We start from the raw sequence: 24,065 nt of genomic DNA, 5'->3' as shown, positions 1-24,065 counted from the left end.
GTCCCCTAAAAAGCAACTTTTAATTTAGTTCAGCAATTTCCTGCTTTACTTTAATTCTTTGAACCCAGCGTGCTTGATCTGTGTTCTAAGACCCTCCCAACCTTTGTTGAGGAGCATCACCTCCCAACCTGATGCTAGCTCTAACCCTACTTCATATCCTGTCCCTTCCTTACCCCCATTCCCTATTGTCTAAGAATCATCACTACCAAGAACCCTTGCTGCTGTATCATGAGTGGTTCTGCTTCCCAGAAAAAAATTCTGAAAAATTCTGGCCACCCGGTACCAGCCTGAATTAAACCAAATTCTTGGCTCTCCCCCTCAGAGGTCAGAGGTCAGGTCTCTCCTACAGAGAGCTTCATTCCTCCAACATGGGCCCTCCCTGAGTCCAGCTCCAGTCACTTCTCCAGGGCCTGACTTTGAAGTTTCATACCCCCTCGTAGAAGCAGAGTGGAGTAGAGAATGATCACAGGACTTGGAGTCAGGCAGAGACCTCGGTTTGAATCCCATTATGAGCTGGGTAAGTTATGTCAGCTCTGTAACCTTTTTTAATCTGCATAAGAAATAGAATACTATTCGCCTTATGAGAAACCTGGCAGCTATCATTGCGCAATTAAGGGTAGGTGCTCTCACTACTTGTCAGCTATTCCCTGAGGTCTGTCCAAGGTCATTATTTTTTCACTTGTATTTAATCAAACTTCCCCCTACTATTAATCGAGCATAACTTTATATTCAAATTAAATGTTAATAAGTTGCTTACTACCTATGAATAGCTAATACTAATTAAGGAGTGGATAAATAACTAAATAAATGAATGAATAATCACATAAATGAGTCAAACCATTGGATATACCTGGAGTCAATGAATCAATGCCATTTAACAAATATATATATATATACAGCTTTTATGTCCCAGGTACCTTGCTAGGTTCTAGATAAATAGCAGTGAATAAGATAGACAGGGATATTTACCTTCATGAACCTTACAGTTCAGCAATTACTCTCTCCTTCCTATGGATTTTGATATCCACTCTATTACAACACTGAGCAAACTGTATTGGAACTATTTGCTTTGGAAGTTGCCTTCTCTTCCATGAAGAGCACCCGGCCAGTGAGCACCATGAAGGCAAAGAGTGGGTCTTGATCCACCTCTGGGTTCAAGCACTTGAGCCAATGCCTGTTCATAATTCTGTGCACGAGCCCAATCTCTCAATCCTAATAGAGGTTTTACTATTTCCTCTGGGCTTTCCTTGCGTGTTCACATGCCTGTTTTTCACCTCTTAACAAGAATTCAGGCAGGAAACTTCCTAGAATTTATCCATGAAGATCTAGCAAGGGGCCAGGCATGGTGGCTCACACCTGTTATTCCACCATTTTGGGAGGCTGAGGCAAGAGGATCACTTGAGACCAGGAGTTCAGGACCAGCCTGGGCAGCATAGCAAGATTCTTGTCTCTGTAAATAATAAAATGCTAGCCAGGTCTAGTGGTGCAAGCCAGTAGTCTTATCTACTCAGGACGCTGACGCAGGAGGACCTGAGACACAAGGCTGATCAAGAAAAGGGAGCTAGGGCCGGGCCCAGTGGCTCACGCCTGTAATCCCAGCACTTTGGGAGGCCAAGGCAGGTGGATCACGAGGTCAACAGATCAAGACCATCCTGGTCAACATGGTGAAACCCCGTCTCTACTAAAAATACAAATATTAGCTGGGCATGGTGGAGCGTGCCTGTTATCCCAGCTACTCAGGAGCCTGAGGCAGGAGAATTGCCTGAACCCAGGTGGGGGAGGTTGCAGTGAGCCGAGATCACGCCATTGCACTCCAGCCTGGGTAACAAGAGCGAAACTGTGTCTCAAAAAAATAAAAAAAAGAAAAGAAAAGGCAGCTGATTAGATGTCAGACACCTGAACACACAGGATGTGCCAGGCCTTCCTCACCTTCCTTGTTGTGTCACAGTTAGAGAGAAAGACAGACGGCAAGCACCAACAATTATTTGTGCCTACTTACACAATAAGTGGAGAGCAGGAAGCCTGAATCCACCCACCTCACCATCTTCCCCAACCCTGTCTGTTGTAGCTAAAGATGGTGAACATCTGAGAGCAGGTGATTTTTTACCTGCTTCACAGAGGAAACCTTAGGAGCAAATGGTGCCCAGTAGGTCATTACATAAAGCAGATGAGAGCAGAGCTTGTCTGATGGAAGTGAAGGTGTGAGGTCCAGAATGCCACCTGCTCAGCCCCCTCCTTGTCCCTTGCACTTGGTGGGGGTGGAAGTGCAAGCAGATGGGGAGAGCTGGGAGAAAGATGAGGAGGTCATGGTTCATAGAGAAAAGCCACGATGCCACAGAGCACCGGGGATTTTATATTCTTTAGGGTTTTGTTTTGCCACAACAATGGTGGGAGAACACAGTCAGGAATGAATAATAACTGGCTTCCAGGATCCTCACTAACCATGGTGATTATCTCTCAGCCAAAGTCTACAGGCAGCAGACTGATAAGAGGCACATCAGTTCTTCTGTTTACAATTCATTTAGAGCTTTTTGTTTTTTCATTTATGTGGAAGCCAGTTATTCGGGCCTCCAAGATAGGTCTCTAGTCACCAGGGAAACATTTGTCCATTGTCCCTCAACTACCTCTTGACTCCTTAAAACCAGAGAGGAAAAGATACCTAACCAGATGGTAAGAGAGGTCTAAGTTCACACAGGACCTTCCTTCAAAGGCTGTGGAGGCAGGAGCCTGTGTGACTGCATCAGCCCGTGGCCAGGCATCCTCCAGACGCCCCTCTCCCACCACACCCGAGCTCTGGGCAGCTGCTTCCCAGCTGCAGTGCTTGCCAACCCTCAGACTAGAGAGAGGGAAATGAAACCATAGCCATTTATCACCTGTCAAAAATTCAGACTTCACTTGTCCTCAACAGCAGAGCCAGACACACAAAGACAAGCACCAGTCAGAGGACAAGAAGGAGGACATGAAGGAGAGCCAAGGGGCCTGTAGTCAACTTGCAGAGAAGACGACAGGACCATAACAGAACATTTTGCCAGTATCTTCCTGTCCTTGACCTAAATAGGGCAGCACAGTCTGTGGATGTGCATTTCTCTAGGAGTAAAAAAGATCTGGCTGAGGGTTTCTGTTCCACTCCTTCACTGTGTGCCTTTCAGAAACTTACTGGGCCTTCTAAGACCTGGCTCCTTCATCTGTGGAGAGGGAATAATAGGAACACCTGCTTCGAAATTTTCGTAAAGGTCAACTAAGACATGTGACAAGCTTTGCGAACTCTAAAGCACTGTAAACATAAGTAAGTATTAAGAGCATCTAAAGGCTCTCTAGATTCTGATTCTGAGTATATTTATCAGATTATCATCTGCCTATTTCTGTCTTGTCCTATATATGACTTAGGACAAAGTGAAGGAATCAGTGACTGTCAATTGTCATGCTGCCTAGGACAACAACGTAATTAGATCACCAAAGAAGACTGCAGGGTGCAGAGGAAATCACATAGTCCTGAAAGCAGGTAAGCTACTACCAGCTATGGGGCCTTGGACATATTACTTTACGTTTTGGTTTCGGTACCCTTATCTGTGACGTCAGGCCAATAGCACATACCTTCTGAGTTGGGGTGATTGGTCAGTGTCTAAACTTCCCAGTTTGTAGGTGAATACCAGGATGATCATGCTTGTCCAGGTCACTAAGAATATCTTGAAATTAGTACTCCTGTAACAAGGGTGCAATTTATATTTTCATATTTTATGAAATATTATTGCATAACTAGGGTACTATTTCATATTTTCTTTAATTGCTCCAATTCTCCTCAAAAGTTACAGGAGAGAGAAAACAACGTTTTCGATTCATGGTATCTCATTCTCTTCATGTTTAGCAGTCTCTTCCGTGTATGTTGGTGTCTTTGGGGTCTCTGCTCTTTTGACTTTCTCTCCCTTCCTCTGATCCTCTCAGAAATGGCATTTGGGTCAAAGAGGAGGGACTTACCTGAATATGTGGCAGTTGAAGAGAAAGGTCCTTGCGTTTCTCCAGAAAGTTCCTTATGTTTTTACTCTCTCCTTTGGCCTCTAGACTGGTTCATGATGAGGTGTTGCTAATTCCATCATATCTTTTAAGGTTATCATTTGTCTGGGTTGCAAAACTCTTATGTGGTCTTTTTTCCTGCCCACCCCCACCCCCATTTTGTGAGACAGCATCTTGCTCTGTCATACAGGCTGGAGTGCAGTGGTACAATCTCAGCTCACTGCAACCTCTTCCTCCCAGGTTCAAGTGATACTCTTGCCTCAGCCACCCAAGTAGCTGGGATTGTAGGCATCTAGCACCACATCCAGCTAATTTTTGTATTTTTAGTAGAGACAAGGTTTTGCCATTTGGCCAGGCTGGTCTTGAACTCCCAGTCTCAAGTGATCCACCTAACTCTGCCTTCCAAAGTGCTGGGGTTACAGGTGTGTGCCACCACACTTGGCCTCTATGCGAATGATCTTTTCTTTATCTCAAGCCCAGCTCAGCTAATCCACTAATCTCCTGGGCACATCTGAGCCCCCTCACCAAACCAAGCAGAAACTTTTGAATTCCCTATGGCTCCTGCACAGGCCAGGGGAATCAGCAGTACTATCTTACACTATCTAGGCCACTTCTCAACCACTGCTACATTATGCAGCTTCTGCCTCAGCTTAGGCTCAATGCTAACTCGAACGCACTTCTTCTAGAGGTTTGCTGCATCCCTAAGCCCTGAACCCAGGCCACTATTTCTATTATGACTCTCTTACGACTCTCTGAAGACTTCCACAGTGCATACACATAAACACACACACATACACATCCCGCACACACACACACATACACATCACACACACACACACACACACACACACACACCTCAAAGTTATACCCTAAAAAGATGCGGAAATGAGGACACTGGTGTTTGTCTCTCTTATCCTTCCATGCTCTCTCTTCTCCTTCCAACATTAACAATGCCAAAAGAGGTGGAATTTCTCAAGTTATTTCTCATGAGTCAGAGCCTTTTTCTATGTACCCTGATCATTCCTTGTATTATGGTTTATAGTAATTTTTTAAATTCTATATTACTAATGTGTCATAAAATCTATTTAGTGGGTCAAGACCAGATTTTTAGAAACAAAATATAAGACACAATAAAAAGTATCAGATGGCATCTCCTAAAGTAAGGGCAATACTATTTCCTGAAAATTTTATTACAATTTTACATGAATGTGTGCATGTGTCATGTGTACGTATGTGTGTGTGTGTGTGTTTGTGTGTGTGTGTGTGTGTTTAGCAATAACAAAAAACATATTCACCATAGATTGTAATCAAAAAGTCCAGGCCAGTGCAGTGACTGATGCCTGTAATCCCACCGCTTTGGGAAGCCACGGCAGGAGGATTGTTTGAGCCCAGGAGTTATAGACCAGCCAGGGCAACATAGTGAGACCCTGTCTCCACAAAAAATAAAACAATTAGCTGTGTGTGGTAGCACATGCCTGTATTCCCAATTACTCAGGAGGATGATGTAGGAGGATCTCCTGAGCCCAGGAGGTCAAGGCTGCAGTGAGATGTGATTGCATCGCTGAATTCCAGCCTGGGTGACAGAGCTAGAACCTGTCACACACACACACACACACACACACACACACACACACACACACACCAAAAAAAAAAAAAAAAACCCTGAAAATCACTGGCTACATTTAAATGTGAATGTTGAAAAATTAAAAAAAAAATACATAAATGAAAAGAAATCCAAGCAATGCTTTTAGTATATAAAGATAGCTTAAGACTTAAAAAATCTATCTTGGCCGGGCAGGACGGTGCATGCCTGTAGCTATTTGATAGGCAGAGGCAGGAAGACTGCTCGAATCCAGGATTTTGAGGCCAGCATTGGCAACAGAGCAATAACGCCATCTCAAAAATAATAATAAAGGAAAAAATCAGTCTTTTCTGTCAAAAATGCCTGATCTCAAAACTGTTGTTGTACCAGAAATTCATAAAAGAACTCTGGGATGAAACTGAATTCTGAGCAATAGACATTTTGTTTTCTACCCTTGCAGTGACAGAGAGATGATGACATTGAGTCATTGAGTGAAGAGCTCCAAGGCAGCAAGATTTATAATATATTAAAAAATAATCTGAATAGTCCAAAAAGTACGATGCCCAGTACACTTGTAGAATGTGTATACACCACCAGCAGACCTGGTCGAAAGGGCACACTAAGATTCAATGACCTCTTACTCCCTAGCATTTTGCCAGACATCCCAGAATCAAGGATGCCCTGACTGACTTGCAACCTGCCACAAATGATCTATTAGTAATCCATGATTATCTTCAACCAAATTGAGTTTTTCACAATTTTAAAAGCCAAATTTAAGAGTGAGCCTGCCAGGTTACTTTCCAACATCCCAGTTTATAAAAGGAGCCAAAGCAGGTCTGGAATAAATGTCAATAGATGGTTTTAAACAAGTAACTGCAGCACAGTTCCATCAGAAACATCCACCAATCAAGTCAGGAGAAAGCCTCAGAGCATCTTGTGCCATATAAGTGAGAAGAGTGCCTCACAGTTTGGGTTGATCCAGAAAAGACCACCCTTTCTTGGGTTCTGTGCTCCAGACAGGACCCTCGCTCTCCCTCCTCCTATCCCTCCAACACTCACAGCCTATACCCCTACCTGCCTCAAGATAATCAGGGTTAATTTCATAAACCCTTTACTCTGCTTAAATCAGACACCAAAAGTGGTGTGGAGCTTCCTTGTCCTCTGGGCTCTCATCTCCATTTGGCTTGCTATATCCACTTTTCTGATGCCATCTACCTGGGGAGATATCTGAGGAAGCTCTTCCACTATATCCCCCTGGAAATCAGAGCCAGTCATCAGCAAATCCCATACATCCTCCCGACTCTCCCAGGAAGACACTGCTTCTCCAGAAACCCTCTCAAGTGGTTGCTGTTTAAAACTCCTTGTACCACACAAAGCCCTGGTGGGGGCAAATGTTTCCTTGTCCATCTTGATGCCTGTTGACCACTTCACCCCTCTGCCCTAACACTCTGCTTTTAATCACATCACCAGGTTATACAACTCCTACTCCCACTTCATTGCTGTCATCTACTGGCCTCTAAGTCGTGCTCCTTCGTTTCTTGAAGATCATATCTCACTTTTGCTCTCATGTAGTTAAATTAATAATTTCACTGAGGCATAATTTAAATAACCATACAGATCTTCCTTCCTATATCCTGGCTTATATATTCATTGACCTCATCTCCTCCAATGATATTGTCTCACACCCTCGTCTAGCCACTCATTCCCATGGTAATGTCCTACACCTTATTATTACCAATACTTGCAAATTTTACCTATTTGAGTTTCGAGCATCCCACTCTCTGATCACCACCTCTCTTATCTTTCCAGTTTAGTGTCCCAATTCCAGCAAGTTTTTGACCCCACAGAGACCACCAATCTGCAGATCCCACTCCTTTACACTGCTACCCCACCACTATCAATACCTGTGAGACTTCACTCCCCTCCCCTCCTTTTCCAGCTTAGAGCATAGTCTCATCATCATAATTTCTCTCTTCAACTAGAAAAATTATGTTTCTTGCTTTATCATACTTTCTTGAAAAGTTTCAAAGAACCTCAGTGAGATTCACCTGTTCACTTCCAGCCTGCACCTGAGCAACTCAAGCTGGCTAAAGGTAACACACAACCATACTGACTGGTCCGACTTAAGTCTGTGACTCTAAGCTCGTGCAGGCCCTTGTAACTGCTTGGAAATCATCTCCCGGATCCATTCACTCTCCACTTTCTTCACTGAGGAAGTAGGAACAGTCATATAGAACTTCCAGAAGCTGCATCACTACATTTGACCTGATGCATTTGTCTGTGCCCACACTCACCGCCTTCCTTCCCGTTACTGTAAATAGATCGTCTTCATTCTTAACTCAGGCCAACCTGTACATGAGATGCCATCCCCACTCCCTTGGTTAAAAAGGCATAATTCCAGAAAATCTCTTCTCCTTTTCTGCATTTCCAGAGAAGTTGCACCATTTTATTAATATATCTGCACCAGTCATTTATGAAAGTTTTGATTTCCCCCACCTTTGCTAGAATATGCTATTCTCCATTTTTATTGTTTTTTATCATAGCCGTCTTGTGTGTTGAAGTAGTATCTTGTGATTTTGAGTTTTCCTAATGACTAATGATATTGAATATCTTTTCATGCATTTGTTAATCATTTATGTATACATTTTTCTCTAGAAAAATCTATTTCAGTTCTTTGCCCTTTCTTTCTTTAAGGTTTTCCTGCTTTGCAAATATTTTCTAGCACCAGACATACAGAATAAATTTACCAACAATCTTCCTACCTTCAATAATGTAGCAAGTGTTTTTTGTGTTCCCAAGTTTATCTACATACATAATTTTTTAATTCTATTTTTTAAATTGTGATAAACTATACATAACATAAAATTTGCCTAGTACATAGTGGCTGCCAGGTAAATGCATATTGAATGAGTGAATGAATGAATGAATGAATGAACAAATACTGAAATAAAAGCCCCACACCTTAGGCTGACTAGACCTAGATGCCAACCCCATCTCCAGAACAGTTTCCTATACGTTTCTGAGAGAAGACTAGAGTTGTTAACTTCTTTTAGCAGCGCTGAGTTGGCAGAGAGAAATTGCTAGCCTCCTCCCCTGGGCTCAGCTGGCTGGGCTCCAAGCTCCATGGCTGGCCCTGGGTTCTGGGGAAAAAGAGAAGGGCAGCTATAGATCACTGCTTGTGTGAAGCAAACAACACTTGCTTCCGCAAAGAAAATGTCTTCTTTATCCACCTTTGCCTTGGCCAGAAGAGCTGCAGACCAGCCAGCTTTGCCCCCAGACCCTTTCTTCTCCATCTCAGGAAGCCAAGAGCCAGAGCCCACTCCCTCAGTTCTGGTGTGTGGTCTGAGTCTCAATTCTGTCTAGCAGACAGTATGGAGGACCCAGGTCAGCGAGGTCATCAGAATGCTAACAGGAAATCTGATTGATGAGCAAGTGTCTGCAGGGATGAATGGAAACCTTAATTAATGACTTCTGCCTTGTTTCAAAGAAAGGTTCTCTTATATCCAGTTCCCTCTTTTCTCCAAAAAAAAAAAAAAATTGGGGTGGGTGAGGAACTGAGGAAGAAAAGGAGGGAAAAACACCCCTATAATCCAAAGTCTTCTAAATGACATAAAGGAGACTTCAAAGACAGGCATGGCCAGTTTTTTATGTGCAAGACTGGTTCAGTGATTCTCTCCTCTCTTTGTTTCCACGGACAGCTAGGCTCCATTCCAAAGCTAAAAAATAAAAGGCCACTTTGTTCTTAGGGGAGCTAGCTTTTACAAGAAATTTCCTCCTCGCCACTGGGGCAAATTAACTGCCTCAGTCCTGGTTACTCTGGGAGTATTTCTCCAGAGCTGGCTCGGCAGTCCAGCCTCCCACTCTTGCCATAAGATACATATAAATAAAATTTACATAGTCCACTCCACACGCTTAGAAAACTGACTTGATCAAAGTCAGTGTGAGAACTGTGATAATGGAGGACTGTTACAGGCTCATGTGCAACAAAGACAAGGCAATATCAGCAGAAATAGGCTACAAAGGATTCCTAGAATAGATGATGTCTGCAGTGAGGTTTACCTTCATAATATTAGCTGGTAACTCAGCCTTGAACATCTGCCACATGCCTGGTCCCAAGTCTGGCTGATGCAGAATATAAAGAGGAAACATTCAACTCACAACTCAGCAAGTCACTTCAAATCTCTGTTCTCTGAATCCGCACCTGTAAAGTGGAGCTCATAATACCTATTTCCAGATGTTGCTAAAGAAGCAGTGAAATTAGTTTGCTTAGGTAAAATTCTTATGCAGTACCTGGGACATAGAAGATAATCAATAAATAATAGTTAAGAAAGGTAGAGGGGGTCAGTATCCCTATCCAGTGAGAACAACAAATATAAAAAACACATAATTATATTGTGATGTTACCAACCTACAAGAGGTGTGCACGAAGTATAGGGCACCAAATATAAGTGTGAAATATACTTATATTTGAAACCCACAGGGGAAGTTTCAATGACAAATTTAATCTGAGTGTTGAAAATCGAATAACAATTCACCAGGTAAAATGAAGAGGAAGGGCAATAGGAGCAGAGGTCCCAGTTGAAGACACATCAAGCTATTCCTATGGGCTTGTATAGATGAAGAGTCAGCAGCAGAGAGGAAAAACATTAGGATAACAGAAGCAACCAAACTTGGTGATGGGTTGGGCATGGGGCTGAGTGAGGGAAGAGGAAGAAGTAAAAGATGGCAGAGGGTGGGCTCAGCAGTGGGAAGATTGTGATGCTCCAAATTAGTCTCACAAAGAAGACTAATTTTCCTAGGCAGAGGTGCCTATTCAGGGCAAAGATGAAAGAGAAGGTGGGTTGGATCCACAAATCCAAACCAATGGAATAATTGAGATGCTCTTACACTCCTGGAAGTGATGAAGTGATGAATAGGAGGGAGGACACTTGGCTAACTTTGGCCTAGTGGCCTCAAATTGCAGCAGACCCTTCTTCTGCAATTCCATCACCTTTATGAGTTGCTGTTGAAACCCTCATCAGATATCTCTCTGGCAACTCAATAAGGCATGTGAACAGACTCGCTGTTCAGTTTAACAATGAGAAAGCTGGAACAGTGAGTAGGCTTTAACTCAAACAATTCAGATATGTTAATTAACTTAATTGTATTAACTGTTTAAGTTATAATCCAGGAATTTCATTTGCTGAATTTTGCAAAAATGCCCAAGCCACTAAGTCAAAAGTTTGCCAATGACAAATCAAGTACATATAAAGTTAAATTACTTTTTACAGATAGTTTTCTTATCAGTTGTATTTTTAGTCGGTTGTATAACTTATTTTTATTAGCAAATACATATACATGGTAAAACATTTTAAAGGCATGAAAGGATACCAGTTTCTTGTGTATCTTTATACAAGAATATATTTACCTATAAAATTTATTCTATACTAATAAAAGTTTGTTTGCATAACTGTTTTTATTGATACAAATGATATACTCATAGTCTGCACAGTCTGAAAATAGATAGAACTGTTAGTATTATTTTTCTACTTTCTAACATTAAAAAATATCTATTAAGCTCTTTAATAAATTATGTGTACACAGTTTTTAGAAAAGGTAGCCTTTTGTAATGTATATAAACATCTTTACATTCTTTACGCTGACTTTTAAATTGCCTTCTTTTTCAGTTACAATTTTTGTATACAGCAAAAGCAAAATGTGTACAGACCCTGTTATTGCCAAGCATCTTAAAGATGAAGAGGGAATTAATGATAGGTACATTTCAGTCAAAATGCCAAAAAAAGATTCAGCAAAGTAAAAAATAATTTTAAAACTTGACTCTCTGGTTCTTTTTTGTTTTACATTCTCAAACCATTGTCAAGTATTCTAAATATCTGATTGTCTTTTTAATCATTATTCCATACCAAAAAAAGTTTTATTAAATATTTTGGTACATAAGCCACAAAAAGAGGGAATCCTCCCTAACTCATTTTATGAGACCAACATCATCCTGATACCAAAACCTGGCAGAGGTACAACTAAAAAGAAAATCTCAGGCAAATATCCATGATGAACATTGATACAAAAACATTCAATAAAATACTGATAAACCAATTGCAACAGCAAATCAAAAAGCTTATCCATCACAATCAAGTAGGCTTCATCCCAGGGATGCAAGCCTGGTTCAACATACCCAAATATATACACGTAATTCATCACATAAACAGAACAAATGATTATCTCAATACATGCGAGGAAGGACTTCAACAAAATTAAATAGCCCTTTATGCTAAAAACTCTCAATAAACTAGGTATCAATGGAACATATCACAAAATAATAAAAGCTATTTATGACAAACCACTGCCAATATCATACTGAATGGGCAAAAACTGGAAGCATTCTCTTTGAAAACTGGCACCAGACAAGGATGCCCTCTCTCACCACTTCTATTCAATATAGTATTGGAAGTTCTAGCCAGAGTTATCAGGCAAGAAAAAGAAATAAAGAGTATTCAATTAGAAAAAGAGGAAGCCAAATTGTCTCTATTTGCAGATGACATGACTGTATATTTAGAAGACCTCATCGTCTCAACCCAAAATCTCCTTAAGCTGATAAGTAACTTCAGCAAAATCTCAGGATACAAAATCAATGTGCAGAAATCACAAGCATTTCTATACACTAATAACAGACAAACAGAGAGCCAAATCATGAGTGAACTCCCATTCACAACTGCTACACAGAGAATAAAATACCTAGGAATACAACTAACAAGGGATGTGAAGGACCTCTTCAAGGAGAGCTACAAACCACTGCTAAAGGAAATAAGAGAGGATATAAACAGAAGCAAAAACATTCCATGCTCATGGTTAGGAAGAATCAATATCATGAAAATGGCCACACTGCCCAAAGTTATATATGGATTCAATGTTATCCCCATATAGCTACCATTGACCTTCTTCACAGAAATAGAAAAAAAAATCTCAACTTAAACTTTATTTGGAACCAAAAGAGAGCCTGCATAGCCAAGAAAATCCTAAGCAAAAAGAACAAAGCCGGAGGCATCATGCTTCCTGACTTCAAACTACACTACAAGGCTACAGTCATCAAAACAGCATGGTACTGGTACCAAAACAGAGATATAGACCAATGGAACAGAACAGAGGCCTCGGAATTAATGCCACACATCTACAACCATCTGATCTTTGACAAACCTGACAAAAACAAGCAATGGGGAAAGGATTTTCTGTTTAATAAATGGTGTTAGGAAAACTGGCTAGCCATGTGCAGAAAGCTGAAACTGGACCCCTTCCTTACACCTTATACAAAAATTAACTCCAAATGGATTAAAGATTTGAACATAAGACCCAACACCATAAAAACCCTAGAAGAAAACCTAGGCAATACCATTCAGGACATAGGCATAGACAAGGACTTCATGACTGAAACACCAAAAGCAATGGCAACAAAAGCCAAAATAGACAAATGGGATCTAATTAAACTTAAGAGCTTCTGCACAGCAAAAGAAACAATCATTAGAGTAAACCGGCAACCAACAGAATGGGAAAAAATTTTTGCAAGCTACCCATCTGACAAAGGGCTAATATCCAGAATCTACAAAGAACTAAAACAAATTTACAAGAAAAAAAACAAACCACCCCTTCAAAAAGTGGGTGAAGGATACAGACCCTTTTAAAATAAGACATTTATGTGGCCAACAAACACATGAAAAAAAGCTCATCATCACTGGTCATTAGAGAAATGCAAATCAAAACCACATTGAGATACCATCTCACACCAGTTAGAATGTCAATTATTAAAAATCTGGAGAGAATAGATGGTGGAGAGGATGTGGAGAAATAGGAATGCTTTTACACTCTTGGTGGGAGTGTAAATCCAACCATTGTGGAAGACACTGTCATGATTCCTCAAGGATGTAGAGATGGAAATACCATTTGACCCAGCAATCCCGTTACTGGGTATATACCCACAGGATTATAAATCAATCCATTATAAAGACACATGAACACACATGTTCACTGCAGCACTGTTTACAATAGCAAAGACTTGGAACCAATCCAAATGTCCATCAATGATAGACTGAATAAAGATAATGTGACATATATACACCATGGAATACTATGCAGTCATAAAAAATGATGAGTTCATGTTCTTTGCAGGGACATGTATAAAGCTGGAAACCATCATTCTCAGCAAACTGACACAAGAACCGAAAACCAAACACCGCATGTTCTCACTCATAAGTGGGTGTTGAACAATGAGAACACATGGACACAGGGAGGGGAACTTCACACACTGGGGCCTATTGGTGGTGGGGAGGCTAGGGAAGGGAAGGCAGGAGGTGGGGGGATTGGGGAGGGATAACATTAGGTGGGGAGACTGGAAGGGATAACCTTAGGAGAAATACCTAATGTAGGTGATGGGGGGATGGCGGTAGCAAACCACGGAGGCATGTGTATACCTAGGTAACAATCCTGCACAATCTGCACATGTACCCCAGACCTTAAAGTATAATTTAAAAAAATAGAAAGAAATAGAACTTCAGGAGAAAAGAAATGCTAGGTATATTTTTACTTTTTGAAGTTATTGCTGCTGGGCACAGTGGCTCATGCCTGTAATCCTAGCGCTTTGGAAAGCCGAGGTGGGTGGATCACCTGAAGTCAGGAGTTTGAGACCAGCCTGACCAATATGGTGACCCCTTCACTACTAAAAATACAAAAATTAGCCAGGCATGGTTGCAGGCACCTATAATCCCAGCTGCAAGGGAGGCTGAAGCAGGAGAATTGCTTGAACCCAGGAGGAGTTTGCAGTGAGCCAAGATCACGACACTGCACTCCAACCTGGGTGACAGAGCAAGATTCCATCTCAAAAAAAAAGTTATTCCCAAATTACTGTCTTGTTAACAATCTCATTAGCAATTTATTAAAGTGCCTAATTTCCCTCACTCTCACCAATGCAGTGTGTTATCAAATATGCTCATCTTTTTCAATCTGATAGGTAAAAATGGTATGTTTTTTAAATTTTTAAGTTTTATTTTTATAGATTTAGAGGTACAAGTAAAGTTGTGTTACATGGATTTATTGTGTAGTGGTGAAATCTAGACTTTTAGTGTATTCTTTACCAAATAGTGTATCTTGTATCCAATAGGTGATATTTCATCCCTCTCCCCCTCCCATCTTTTAGAGTCCCCAGTGTCTATTGTTTCAGTCTGTATGCCCATGTGTACCCATTGTTGTGCTCCACCTATAAGAGAGAACATAAATTTTTTGACTTTCTAAGTCATTTTACTTAAGATAATGGCCTCCAATTTCAACCATGTTGCTGCAAAAGACATGATTACATTCTTTTTTTAGTTAAAAAAGATTATATATATATATAATATATAATATAGATAATGGCCTCTAATATAATATATAAAATAAATACATTATATGTAACATATATATTATATTGGAGGCCATTATCTATGTTTTTTATATATATCACATTTTTAACCCAATTATCCATTAATGGACACTTAAGTTCTTTCCAGTACTTTGCTATTGTGAATAGTGCTGTGATAAACAAGTGCAGGTGTCTTTCTTACATAATCATTTATTTTCCTTAGGGGAGATTCCCAGTAGAGGAATTTCTGTATCAAAGCGTAGTTCTGTTTTTAGTTTAAGAAATCATCATACTATTTCCCATAGATGTACTGATTTCACATTCCCACCAACAGTGTATAAGCATTCCCTTTTCCTCACATCCTCTCCAACATTTGTTGTTTACTGACTTTTTACTAATAGCCATTTTGACTGCTTTAAGATGGTATCTCGTTGTGGTTTTCATTTGCATTTCTCTGATCATTAGTGATGAGCATTTTTTTTTTCATATGTTCATTGGCTCCTTGTATGTCTTCTTTTGAAAAATGTCTGTTCATGTCCTTTGCTCATTTTTTAATGGAAAATTGGGTTTTTTTCCTTGTTGAGTAATGTAAGTTCTTTGTAGATTCTGGATATTAGCCCTTTATTGGATGCATTGTTTGCAAATATTTTCTCCCAGTCCATGTGTTATCTGTTTACTCTGTTGATTATTTTCTTTTCTGTGCAGAAGTTTTTTAGCTTAAGGCCCATTTGTGTATTTTTCATTTTGTTGCCATTGCTTTTGGGAACTTAGTCAAAAATTCTTTGCCTAGACAAATGTCCAGAAGAGTCTTTTGTAGGTTTCCTTCTAGAAGTTTTATAGTTTCAAGTCTTGCATCTAAGTCTTTAATCCATCTTGAGTTAATTTTTGTAAGTGATGAGAGATAGGGGTTCAGTTTCATTTTTCTGCATATGGCTATCCAATTTTCCCAGGACCCCTTATTGAATAAGGTGTTGGTATGGTTTGGCTCTGTCTCCCCACGCAAATCTCACATTAAACTGTAATCCTCATAATCCCTATGTGTCAAGGGTGGGACTGGGTGGAGGTAATTGGATCATGGGGGCAGCTGCCACCATGCTGTTCTCACAATAGTGAGTGGGTTCTCATGAGATCTGATGGTCTTATAAGCATCTGACCTTTACCCCGCTTGCACTTCTCCTTCCTGCCACATTGTGAAGAATGTGCCTTGCTTCCCCTTTGCCTTCTGCCATGATTGTAAGTCTCCTGAGGATTCCCCAGCCACAATGAGTCAATTAAACCCCTTTCCTTTATAGATTACCAAGTCTTGGGCAGTTCCTTACAGCAGTGTGAAAACGGACTAATATAGGTGTTCTTTCTCCTATATTTTTGTTAATTTTGTCAAAGATCAGTTGGTTGTGGGTGTGTGACATCATTTCTGGGTTCTCTATTCTATGTATTTATTTCATACCAGTACAATGCTGATTTGGTTACCATAACCTTGTAGTATAATTTGAAGTCAATGTGATACCACCAGCACTGTTCTTTTTGCTTAGGATTGCTTTGGCTATTCAGGCTCTTTTCAACTTCATATAAATTTTACTATTGTTTTCTCTACTTCTGTGAAAAATTATGTTGGTAGTTTGATAGGAATTGCATTGAATCTACAGATTGTTTTGTGCAGTATGGGCATTTTAATAATATTGATTCTTCCAATAAATATTGTTAAATAGGCCAAAATATTTAAAGGCCAACAGGGGAAGAATGGAGATACTCAAAATAGGAAGGTTTCTCCCCTTTGTATTCTGTCAAAACGGAAGAAGAAAAACAGAAAAATTAGTTTGGAGGAGATCATCCATGACCATGGGATGTTTTTCCATTTGCTTTTGTCACGTATGATTTATTTCATCAGTGTTGTGTAGTTCTCCTTGTAGAGGTCTTTCACCTCCTTGGTTAAATGTATTCCTAAGTCTTTTTATAGCTATTGCAAATAGGATTACATTCTTGATTTGGTTCTCAGCTTTATCATCATTGATCTATAGAAATGCTACTAACTTTCTTGGTTTGATTTCTGTATCCTGAAACCTTATTGAAGTTACTTATAAAATCTATGAATCTTTTGGAGGAGTCTTTAAGCTTTTATAGGTATAAGATTAAATCATTGGCTAACAGAGATAATTTGACTTTCTCTTTTCCAATTTGAATGCTTTTCATTCCTTTCTCTTGCCTGATTGCTTTAGCTAGAGCTTCTAGCACTATATGAATACAAGCGGTGAAAGGAGATATCTTTGTCTTGTTCCAGTTCTTTGGGGGAATGCTTTCAACTTTTCTCTGTTTAGTAGGATGTTGGTTGTAGATTTGTCATATATGGCCTTTATTATTTTGAGGTATGTCTCTTCTATGCTTAATATGGTGAAGATTTTTATTATGAAGGGATGCTGGATGTTTTAAATGCTTTTTCTGCATCTATCAATGTGATCATACGGCTTTTGTTTTTAATTCTGTTTGTGTGGTGAATCACATTTATTGATTTATGTATGTTGAACCAACCTTGCATCCCTGGAATAAAACCCACTTGACCATAGTGTATTATCTTTTTGATGTGCTGTTGGATACAATGTGCTAGTATTTTGTTGAGGATTTTGGCATCCATGTTCATCAGGATTATTGTTCTATAGTTTTCTTCTGTGATGTGCCCTTGCCTGGCTTTGGTATCATGATGATGCTGGCTTCATAGAATGAGTTAGGGAGAATTCCTTCCTGCTTGATTTTTTTGGAACAGTTTTAGTAGGATTAGTATCAGTTCTTCCTTGTATATCTGGTATAACTGGCCAGTGTAGAAGAACACTGGCCAGTTATTTATTTGGGCCAAATGAGAAAAAAAAAAAGATTCAACTGTGAACACCCTGTCTGGTCTTGGGATTGTTGTTGTTGTTGTTGTTGTTGTTGTTGTTTTGGAAGTTTTTTTGTTACTGATCCAATTCCACTACTCATTATTGATGTGTTCAGGATTTCCATTTCTTCCTGATTCAATTTTGGGAGGTTCGTGTTTCCAGGAAGGTATCCATTTCCTCTAGATTTTCTAGTTTGCACACATAGAGATGCTCTGATTATCTTTTCTATTTCTATTGTACCAATTGTAATGACACCTTTATCATTTTTTATTGTGCTTGTTAGAATCATCCCATTTTAAATCAGTTAACCTACTAGTCATCTATCACTTTTATATTTTCTTTTACTTTTTGTTTGTTTGCTTACTTGCTTTTTAAAGACATGGTCTTGCTCTGTCACCCAGGCTGATTGCATTAGCACAATAATGGCTCACTGCAGCCTTAACCTCCCGGGCTTAAGAGATCCTCCCACCTATTCTGTGTTTGTAGAATAGAATGTTCTGCAAATGTCTGTTAAAACTACATGGTCTAGAATCCAGTTTAAGTCCAGAGTTTCTTTATTGATTTTCTGCCTCAATGATATGTCCAATACTGTCAGTGGGATATTAAACTCTGCAGTATTATTGTATTGATGTCTATGTCTTTTCTTAGATCTAGTAGTATTTGTTTCTTAGATCTAGTAGTATCTGGGTGCTCTGGTGTTGGGTGCATATATACTTCGAATTGTATATCTTCTTGTTGGATTGATCTTTTTGTCATTATATAATGACCTCCTTTGTCTTTTTTATAGTTGTTAATTTAAAGTCTGTTTTATCTGATACAAGTAGAGTTACTACTGCTCCTATTTTTGGTTTCTGTTTGCATGGAATAACATTTTCTACCCCTCTAGTTTGAGTCTGTAAATGTCTTTACCCATTAGGTTGGTTTCTTGTATGCAGAATATGATTGGATTTTGCTTTTTTTAATCCATTTCCCTAGCCTGTATCTTTTAAGTAGAGAATTTTGTTTATGTTTGGGGTTAGTATTGATATATAAGGTTCCATTCCTGTTACAATGTTAATTATTACTGTGTTGCTTTGCAGTCTTCATTGTGTAACTGCTTTATAAGACCTAGGAGTTTTACATTTTCGTGTGTTTTAGGATAGAAAGTATCACCTTTTCATTTCTATGTTTAGATCTCCTTTGAGCAGTTCTTGTAGGGCTGGTCTAGTGGTGAGAAATTTTCTTGGTGTTTGTTTGTATTTGAAAGGCTTTTAATTTCTCCTTCATTCATGAAGCTTAGCTTAGAAAGACAAAAACTTTCTTGGCTGGCATTTCTTTTTTTTACAAAGACTGAAAATAGGACCCCAGTCTTTTCTGCTGAGAAGTCCACTGTTAGTCTGATGGGATTTCCCCTATAGGTGATTAGATGCTTCTCTCCTCTTTCAAGGATTTTTTCCTTCATGTTAACTTTAATAGTCTGATGACTATATGCTTTGGTGAGATTCTTCTTGTAATGTATCCTCAAGAAGTTTGAGCTTCTTGTATTTGGCTATATAGATCTCTAGCAAGACCAGAGAAGTGTTCCTTAATTATTCCCTCCAAAAGGTCTTTCCATACTTGTAACTTTTGCCTCTTCTCCCTCTCAAATATCCATAACTTGTAGGTCTGGGCAATAAACATAGTCCCATATTTCTTGAAGGCTCTTTTCATGTAAAAAAAATCATTTTTATTTTTGTCTGGGTTAATTTGAAAGACCTGTCTTCCAACTCTGAATTTCTTTCTTCTGCTTGTCCAAGCCGATGGTTGCAGCTTTCAACAGTATTTTGTAATTCCTTAAATGAATTTTTTATTTCTAGGACTTCTGTTTGGTTTTCTTAATATCTATCTCTTCTTTAACATCCTGAATTGTTTTTCCAAGTGTGCATGTGTGTGTGTGTGTGTGTGTGTGTGTGTGTGTGTGTGTGTGTTTTCAACTTTCTCTTCATTGGGTGTTTTTAAAATCAATATTTTGAATTATATATTTGGTATTTCAAAAATTTCATTTTTGTTAAGTTTCATTGCTAGAGAATTAGTGTGGTGCTTTGGGGGTGTTATAACACTCTCTTTAAATACTTCCAGAATTGTTCTTCTGGTTCCTTCTCATCTGGGTAAGCTATCTCTTTCTCTTATTTTTGAATTTACTTTCATTGTGATGAGATTTTTTTCTCTCTCTCAAGGATCTGACTACAATATTCATTGAATAGAGTCCTTTGGATTTGGTTCTGGATGCTTTCAGTGGCAAAGACTGTGTAGTTTCCTTAGTGTGTGTGCTTGTGTGTGTGTGTGTGTGTGTGTGTGTGTGTATACAACTTTCTCCTCATCAAGTGTTTTTAAAATCAATATTTTGAATTCCTTATCTGGTATTTCAAAAATTTTATTTTGGTTAAGATCCATTGTTAGAGAGTTAGTGTAATCCTCTGGGGATGTTGTAACACTCTCTTTAAATACTTCCAGAACTTTTCTTTTGGTTCCTTCTCATCTGGGTAAGCTGTCTCTTCCTCTTATTTTTGAATTTACTTTCCTTGGCATGAGATTTTTCTCTCTCGCTAGATAATTTGACTACAATATTGTTGAATAGAATCCTTTGGGTTTGGTTCTGGGTGCTTTCAGTGGCAAAGACTTTGTGTAGTTTCCTTAGTTATAGATAGCTTTCGTACAGGAGCTTTCTTCAATGCTGGTTGTAGTAGCAATGTACTGGGCAGATGAGCAGGCTCACTGCCTCTTGCATGGCCCATACAGCTGAGGCCCCAGGAAGCTAATCTAGTTCCTCGCTGCTGTGTGCTTATGTCAGCAAATTATATTTCGGGTTGTTTAGTTGATCCTCTCAGTCTGTGGGTGATTCTTATAAGTAAGAGCCAGGTGCAGCTCAGGTAAATGGGTATATGCTTGATCTTTGTTTGCCACAAGGTGCTCCCTGTTTCCTGAGGCAACATGCCATCCTGTGGAATGCACAGTGGTCTGAGCTTTCTGCTCAGTTCCAGAAGAGACCAAGCTTGGCCTGCCAAACTGGGCAGGCCCACCTATTCATCCCCCAATGGCAAGTGTAAGCACTGGCTCCAAAAGGGAAGTCCAGGAGGCAGCATCAAGCACCTAGAGTTGTGCCTGAGTGTGGAGTGGAGAAACTTCTGCTTCCCCAAGTATTCTGCCCAGGAAGGGAGGAGTAGCCTAAACACCTGAAGAGTGGTTGTGCCAAATGCCTGGAGATACATCTGGGCATGGAGTAGGGGGGTTGCTGCTGCACCAAGATCTCTGTACCTGAAGGAAGAGGTAGCTCGGGCTCCTAATCCAGGTGAGAGAGTGTACCAAATGCCTAAGAATATGCGCCAGTGTGGAGCAATGAGGGCTCCACTGCACCAAGGGCCCTCTGCACAAGAAAAAATATTTGACCCATTTGACCCAGGAGGCCAACAGGAGAAGAATGGAGCTACTCAGAATGAGGTTTCTCCCCTTTGTATTCTGTCAAAAAGGAAAAAGAGAGATTGGAAACATTAACTTGGAGATCAAACTTGTTGTCATTTCTCCTAGCCAGTGAATTCCATAGGTACTGAGCCATTTGCATGTGTCTTCGAGCCCCTTGGGGAATGCTGATTTAATCATCAATTCACAGTAATTGGAGGAGAGAGCGAATATTTTAAATCACACCAAAAAGATTCAAACAGCAGAATCTGGAGGGTGGGAAACTATAGGGAGAAAAAAAAATTCAATATTTCTTCAAAAAATAATTTGTAAAGGGCAGGAGTATATTTACTAGATTAAAGCATACTTGCAAGACTCTGCAACCAAATCAATACATGGAAATCATTTGAATCCGTAGTTTAGTTTTAAAAAATAATTTTTGGCCAGGTGCAATGGCTTACGTCTGTAATCCCAGCACTTTGGGAGGCCAAAGTGGGTCGATCACCTGAGGTCAAGAGTTCAACATAGTGAAACCCCATCTCTACTAAAAAAATACACGAAAATTAGACTGGCATGGTGGTATGCTTATAATCCCAGCTACTTGGGAGGATGAGAAGAATTGCTTGAACTGGGAAGCAGAGGTTGCAATAAGCTGAGATTGCACCATTGCACTATGGCCTGGGTAACAAGAACAAAACTCTGTCTCAAAAAATAAGAAAAATAATTTTTAAAATTTATAAGACAACCAGAAAAATGTGGAAACTAATCTACATTTAGATGATATTGAGTAATTATAGTTACTTGCTTAGGCATAATAGGAGTATTGTAGTTGCATTGTTTTTTTAAACACTCCTTATCTCTTACATATACTGAAATAGTAATAGATAAAAATATGATATCAAAATTTACTAATAATTCAGGTTGAAGACAGGAAAGTGGGTGAGGAGCATGTCAAACAATAATAGCCATAATTATCAAAGTAGAGTGATAGCAAAGATCTGGATCCAACCCAAATGCCAATCAATGATAGACTGGACAGGGAAAATGTGGCACATATACACCATGGAATACTATGCAGCCATAAAAAATGATGAGTTTGTGTCCTTTGTAGAGACATGGATGAAACTGGAAACCATCATTCTCAGCAAACTGACACAAGAACAGAAAATCAAACACCGCATGTTCTCACTCATAGGTAGGCGTTGAACAATGAGAACACGTGGACATAGGGAGGGGAGCATCACACACTGCAGTCTGTCAGGGGGAAACAGGGGAGGGACAGTGGTGGGTGGGGAGTTGGGGAGAGAGAGCATGGGGAGAAATGCCAGATACAGGTGATGAGGAGGAAGGCAGCAAATCACACTGCCATGCATGTACCTATTCAACAATTTTGCATGTTCTTCACATGTACCCCAAAACCTAAAATGCAATTTAAAAAAAAACAAAGTCTAAAAATACAAAAAAAAAAAAAAAGAATACCACCACCAAGAAGTGGGGGTCCTTCTCCTAAGAGATCTGCACCTTCAGGACCAGTTTGCAGCAGCAGTGGAATGGGAGGAAGAGCTTCTGTATCGTGTGGAAGAAAGAGTTACGAGGTCCACCTCAAAGGGAACTGCTGGTCTCTCGTAGAGATGTTTATTTGTCCCCAAGAGATGATGAGTATTCTAGTAAAGATAGCTACTCAAGCAGCGATTACCCAAGTTCTCCTGATACAAGAGATTATGCACCACCACCACAAGATTATACTTATCGCCATTATGGTCACTCCAGTTCACGTGATGACTATCCACCAAGAGGCTATAGTAATAGAGATGGATATGGTCGTGATCGTGACTCTTCAGATCATCCAAGTGGAGGTTCCTACAGAGATTCATATGAGAGTTATGATAACTCACATAGTGCTCCACCTAAACGAGGGCCCCCACCATCTTATGGTGGAAGCAGTCGCTGTGACGATTCCAGCGGCTCATGTGACAGATATGGTGGAAGTCGAGACAGTTACTCAAGCAGCCGAAGTGATCTCTACTCAAGTGGTTGTGATCGGGTTGACAGACAAGAAAGAGGGCTTCCTCCTTCTATGGAAAGGGGGTACCCTCCTTCACATGATTCCTACAGCAGTTCAAGCCGAGGAACACCAAGAGGTGGTGGCCATGAAGGAAGCCGATCTGATAGAGGGGGAGGCAGAAACAGAGACTAGAAACAAACAAAACTGAGACCAAAATCCCAGTTCAAAGAAACAAACAAAAAGTGGAAACTATTCTGTCATAACTACCCAAGGACTACTAAAAGAAAAAAATATGCTACCTTTTTAAACTTTCCTGTTAAGTTCCCTTCCATAATTTTTATATTCTTGTGAGGAAAAAAGTAAAACATGTTTAATTTTATTGACTTTATGACATTGCTTTTCAACAAGCAAATGTTAAAGGTCTTAAGACTTCTTGTACTAGTGCTGCAACTTTCCAAGTAAAAGTGTCCTTAATGGCCACTTCCTATGTAATTTTCCCCAGTAAATTAGGGAAGCAATTCTAAGATCTTCCATAAAACATCCAGCCATGTAAAAAATGGAGAGAATCATTCTGCCTATAGAAACAAGCTAGCTATTAGAGGGTGGTTGGGGTACGCTACTCAAGATTTCAGGGTGTCTTCCAACTGAAATCTCAATGTTCTCAGTATGAAAACCTGAATTCAGATACTTATGTAAGGAAAGTGCTGTTTACCCAGTAAACCCAAAAAAAGCAAATGAATAATGCTGGTCATTTTGTCTTTCTGACATTTCCCTGGAAATCTGCAAGAACCTCCCATTTCC

General features: G+C 39.7%; 1 long non-coding RNA gene and 1 pseudogene across 1 annotated transcript in view; both read left to right on the top strand.

The window, feature by feature from the left end:
* Positions 1-3,131: 3,131 nt before the first annotated feature.
* The window catches only part of LOC144578095 (uncharacterized), a 39,588-nt gene continuing 18,654 nt past the window's right edge, over positions 3,132-24,065 (top strand). The window contains exons 1-2 of the long non-coding RNA XR_013523204.1: positions 3,132-3,286; positions 3,388-3,502. This is a non-coding gene — a long non-coding RNA (uncharacterized LOC144578095). The remainder of the gene's footprint in view (positions 3,287-3,387; positions 3,503-24,065) is intronic.
* Positions 22,645-23,554, top strand: LOC100395362 (RNA-binding motif protein, X chromosome-like; annotated as a pseudogene).

Source organism: Callithrix jacchus, chromosome 10, assembly GCF_049354715.1.
Source record: "Callithrix jacchus isolate 240 chromosome 10, calJac240_pri, whole genome shotgun sequence".
Lineage (NCBI taxonomy): Eukaryota > Metazoa > Chordata > Mammalia > Primates > Cebidae > Callithrix > Callithrix jacchus.
This window is presented reverse-complemented; position numbering and strand designations above follow the sequence as displayed.